Here is a 5,765-nt window from a genome sequence, read left to right as displayed (position 1 = left end):
GATCATAAGCTTCTTCTTCAGAAGAAGCCTCTTGAGTACTGTTGGATGCAGCTTGCATTCCATGCAGACTCTGAGAGATCATATTGACTTGCTGAGTCAATATTTTATTCTGAGCCAATATGGCATTCAGAGTATCAACCTCAAGAACTCCCTTCTTCATAGGCGTCCCATTGCTCACAGGATTCCTTTCAGAAGTGTACATGAACTGGTTATTCGCAACCATGTCAATGAGTTCTTGAGCTTCTGCAGGCGTTTTCTTTAGGTGAATGGATCCACCTGCAGAAGTGTCCAGTGACATCTTTGATAGCACAGATAAACCATCATAGAATATATCCAGGATGGTCCATTCTGAAAGCATGTCAGAAGGACACTTTTTGGTCAACTGTTTGTATCTTTCCCAAGCTTCATAGAGAGATTCACCTTCTTTCTGTCTGAAGGTTTGAACATCAGCTCTAAGCTTGCTCAGCTTTTGAGGAGGAAAGTACTTGGCTAAGAAAGCCGTGACCAGCTTATCCCAAGAGTTCAGGCTGTCTTTGGGTTGAGAATCCAACCATAATCTAGCTCTGTCTCTTACAGCAAAAGGGAAAAGCATGAGCCTGTAGACTTCAGGATCTACTCCATTAGTCTTAACAGTATCACACATCTGCAAGAATTCAGTTAAGAACTGAAAAGGATCTTCAGATGGAAGTCCATGAAACTTGCAGTTCTGCTGCATCAGAGAAACTAATTGAGGTTTCAGCTCAAAGTTGTTTGCTCCAATGGCAGGAATGGAGATGCTTCTTCCATGTAAATTGGAATTAGGTGCAGTAAAGTCACCAAGCATCTTCCTTACATTATTATTATTTTCGGCTGCCATCTCCTCTTCCTGTTCGAAAATTTCTGAAATGTTTTCTCTGGATTGTTGTATTTTAGCTTCTCTTAATTTTCTCTTCAGAGTCCTTTCAGGTTTTGGATCTGCTTCCACAAGAATGTTCTTATCCTTGCTCCTGCTCATATGACAAAGAAGAAGGCACAGAAAAATAATAATAATAATAATAGAGATCCTTTATACCACAGTATAGGGATCCCTTTGTGAGTGGAAGAAAAGAGGGGGATACAAAGAGTGTGATGTAAAGGAAGAAACACAACTGTACGGATGGAAGAGATGTGAGATGAGATGTTAGGATATGAATGAATAAATAGAATAGGATGGGGGAGGGATAATTTTCGAAAATTATTTTGAAAAAGAGTTAGTGATTTTTGAAAAATGGTTTTTGAAAAATGTTAGAAATTTTCGAAAAATTTTTAAAATTTGAAAATAAAAATAATTAGTTAATAAAAAAGAAATTTTTGAAAAAGAGGGGAGATATTTTCGAAAATTAGAGAGAGAGAGAGTTAGTTAGGTAGTTTTGAAAAAGTTAAGAAACAAACAAAAAGTTAGTTAGTTAGTTGAAACAAATTTTGAAAAGATAGGAAGTTAGGAGGTTAGGAAAGATATTTTGAAAAGATATTTTTGAAAAAGATAAGATGAGAAGATATTTTTGAAAAGATATGATAGAAATTAGTTTTTGAAAAAGATTTGATTTTTAAAATCTCAATTAATGACTTGATTCATAAGAAATCACAAGATATGATTCTAGAACTCAAAGTTTGAATCTTTCTTAACAAGCAAGTAACAAACTTCAAATTTTTGAATCAAAACATTAATTGATTATGTTATTTTCAAAAATTTGATATAAAAATAAGAAAAATATTTTTGAAAAATATTTTTGGAATTTTCAAAAATAACTAGGAATTTAGAAAAAGATTTGATTTTTGAAAAAGATTTTGAAAAAGATAAGATTTTCAAATTGAAAATTTGATTTGACTCATAAGAAACAACTTGATTTTAAAAATTTTTGAAAAAGTCAACTCAAATTTTCGAATTTGATGAGAGAAAAAGGGAAAGATATTTTTTTTTTGATTTTTTTGAATTTTTATGATGCACGGGAAAAACAAGAAAAATGATGCAATGCATGAAATTTTTAGATCAAAACAATGAATGCATGCATGAATGCTATGAATGTCAAGATGAACACCAAGAACACTATGGAGAACATGATGAACATCAAGAACATATTTTTGAAAAATTTTTAATGCAAAGAAAACATGCAGGACACCAAACTTAGAATTCTTTGATGCTTAGACACTAAGAATTCAAGAATGCATATGATAAACATGAAAAGACACAAAACACAAAAATCATCAAGATCAAACAAGAAGACTTACCAAGAACAACTTGAAGATCATGAAGAACACTATGAATGCATGGGATTTTCGAAAAATGCAAAATGCATATGCAAGTGACACCAAACTTATGATATGACTCAAGACTCAAATAAGAAACACAAAATATTTTTTATTTTTATGATTTTCTAATTTTTTTGGATTTTTTTTTCGAAAAATTCATTGAAAAAAGAAAAATAAGGATTCCAAAATTTTTAATATGAATTCCAGGAATCTTGCCATGTTAGTCTAAAGCTTCAGTCCAGGAATTAGACATGGCTCACTAGCCAGCCAAGCTTTCAAAGAAAGCTCCAGTCCAAAACACTAGACATGGCCAATGGCCAGCCAAGCTTCAGCAGGTGATCATGGATCAGCAGCAGGTGGATGAGCAACAACTAATTTGCTCTTGATAACAAATTGCAAGCCTCAGTCCAAATGAATTTAGACATGGCTTTATAGCCAGCCAGGCTTCACATGCTTCATGAAACACTAGAATTCATTCTTAAAAATTTTGAATAAATTTTTGAAAAAATTTTTATTTTATTTTTTTTCGAAAACATATGAGAGATTTTTGAAAATATTTTTGAAAGATTTTTTGAAAACAAAACGAAAAGAAAATTACCTAATCTGAGCAACAAGATGAACCGTCAGTTGTCCAAACACAAACAATCCCCGGCAACGGCGCCAAAAACTTGGTGCACGAAATTGTGATGTCCAGGCTCGAACAATCCCTGGTAATGGCTCCAAAGCTTGGTGCTTTGATCTTAATTCATAATTGTCACAACTTCGATACAACTAACCAGCAAGTGCACTGGGTCGTCCAAGTAATACCTTACGTGAGTAAAGGTCGAATCCCACGGAGATTGTTGGTATGAAGCAAGCTATGATCACCTTGTAAATCTCAGTCAGGCAGATATAAAGTGATAATGGTGTTTTCGAATATGATATAATAAAATAGAGATAGAGATACTTATGTAAATCATTGGTAGGAATTTCAGATAAGCGAATGGAGATGCTTTTCGTTCCTCTGAACCTCTGCTTTCCTGCTATCTTCATCCAATCTGTCTTACTCCTTTCCATGGCTGGCTGTATGCAAGGGCATCACCGTTGTCAGTGGCTACATCCCCTCCTCTCAGTGAATAATATGCTCACGCACCCTGTCACGACACGGCTATTCATCTGTCGGTTCTCGATCATGCTGGAATAGGATTCACCCTCCTTTTGCGTCTGTCACTAACGCCCAGCACTCGCGAGTTTGAAGCTCGTCACAGTCATTCAATCATTGAATCCTACTCGGAATACCACAGACAAGGTTTAGACTTTCCGGATTCTCTTGAATGCCGCCATCATTCTAGCTTACGCCACGAAGATTCTGGTTAGGAGATCTAAGAGATATTCATTCTAGCTTATTTCATGTAGAACAGAAGTGTTTGTCAGGCACGCGTTCATCAGGGAGAAGGATGATGAGCGTCACACATAATCATCACCTTCATCACGTTCTTGGGTGCGAATAGATATCTTAGAAGCGAAATAAGAAGAATTGAATAGAAAACAGTAGTACTTTGCATTAATCTTTGAGGAACAGCAGAGCTCCACACCTTAATCTATGGAGTGTGGAAACTCTACCGTATGAAAATACATAAGTGAAGGTCCAGGCATGGCCGAGATGGCCAGCCCCCTAAACGAGATCAATAGTCTCCTAAGATGAACAATGGATTAAAACTGAGACCAAAGATGGTCTAAAAGACTAGTAAAAGGTCCTATTTATAATAAACTAGTCACTAGGGTTTACATGAGTAAGTAATTGATGAATAAATCCACATTCGGGGCCCACTTGGTGTGTGCTTGGGCTGAGCCTGAGTGTTGCACGTGCAGAGGCCATTTGTGGAGTTGAACGCCAGTTTCTGTGCCAGTTTGGGCGTTCAACTCTGGTTTTGGATCCTTTTCTGGCGCTGGACGCCAGATTTGGGCAGAAGGCTGGCGTTGAACGCCAGTTTACGTCGTCAATTATTGGCCAAAGTATGGACTATTATATATTGCTGGAAAGCCCTGGATGTCTACTTTCCAACGCAATTGGAAGCGCGCCATTTCGAGTTCTGTAGCTCCAGAAAATCCACTTTGAGTGCAGGGAGGTCAGAATCCAACAGCATCAGCAGTCCTTCTTCAACCTCTGAATCTGATTTCTGCTCAAGTCCCTCAATTTCAGCCAGAAAATACCTGAAATCACAGAAAAACACACAAACTCATAGTAAAGTCCAGAAATGTGAATTTAACATAAAAACTAATGAAAACATCCCTAAAAGTAACTAGATCCTACTAAAAACATACTAAAAACAATGTCAAAAAGCGTATAAATTATCCGCTCATCACCCCTCAACACAACTTCACCACAACATATCCATGTCACCAAAATTACTCTCAACCTTCATCTCTTGAATTAGCAATTGAGGATTACCTTCAATGGTCCAAAGAACCTTTAGAAAGCCAATGCCAAGCCATTGAAATACACAGAAAACTCGTGGAAAGATACACACAACCCCAATCCTGGAAAGAAACCATCCTCAAGAAGATGAATGGGCCCTTAGAGCAAATAAGGGGGAACTTAGAACCATCAAACAGTGAGGATGAAGACCAATTTTTGGGTGACGAAGTGGAAAAGCAAGATGAAGAGGTCCCTATATCAAGCAAACTTTCAATGAAGAATGAGGTGGTTGAAAATGAAACTACACTTGAGGTGACAAGGGAACATGAACGTTCACAACCCTCACAAACTTCCCTTGAATCTGTGATTGAAAAATATGAAGAGGAGATGAAGAAATCTTGGGAAGATCAACAAACTTCCTCCATGAAAGAGCTATTAAAACAAATGTTGAGTGTAAAAAAGGAAGTGGAAGAACAAGAAAGTGAGGAAGACACTCAAGAGAAGTCACACTCAAGTGAAGCAGAGAAGTACACAGAGGAAGAGCTCATTGAACCACTATTGCAAGGAACTCTTGATGAAAAGAAGACTCCAACAATCACACAACCACCAAGACTTGGATTCAAAGAAGTGAAGACAATTAACAAAAGCACCAAGAAGAGGATTGTGACCAAGCTACCAAGGACAATATTCATGAAGAAAAAAGGGTCAACCACAAGCAATCCAACCCCTGGACCATTAGCAAGCAAGCTCAATCAAGCCATGTACAAAAGAAAGCTTGCTGAGAGGAAACCAAGAAAGGGGACACTAGCTGAATCTTCTCCTCCCTTGAGGTCATTCCTCTTAACAAACTGGAAGAAGAGGAAGAAAGTCATCAGCCATAGCCATAAGTCAGTAGTTTTTCTTTCTTAGTTATTTCAATAAAGAAGTTAAGTAGATTTCTCTGTATTGCAAGGAGCTAAGTTTGGTATTGCACACCAAAATAATTAGGGGTGAATGTTGGATGCTAAGTTTGGTGTTCCACCAAAAAAATTTTTATTAAGAACACATTGCACCCTTAGCATGACCAGTATCGGCTCCAAACAATCAGAAAAAAACTACT

The 5,765-nt window shown here is 36.9% G+C and overlaps 1 non-coding gene across 1 annotated transcript; it reads left to right on the top strand.

Moving 5' to 3' along the window:
• The first annotated feature begins 352 nt into the window (after positions 1-352).
• On the top strand, positions 353-460 carry LOC112781640 (small nucleolar RNA R71). The gene has a single exon (XR_003192404.1). It is a non-coding gene; the product is annotated as a small nucleolar RNA R71 (small nucleolar RNA).
• Positions 461-5,765: the final 5,305 nt, after the last annotated feature.

Source organism: Arachis hypogaea, chromosome 19 (genome assembly GCF_003086295.3).
Source record: "Arachis hypogaea cultivar Tifrunner chromosome 19, arahy.Tifrunner.gnm2.J5K5, whole genome shotgun sequence".
Classification (NCBI taxonomy): domain Eukaryota; kingdom Viridiplantae; phylum Streptophyta; class Magnoliopsida; order Fabales; family Fabaceae; genus Arachis; species Arachis hypogaea.
The sequence above is the reverse complement of the archived record's forward strand: the minus strand, read 5'-3'. Positions and strand labels throughout refer to the sequence as shown.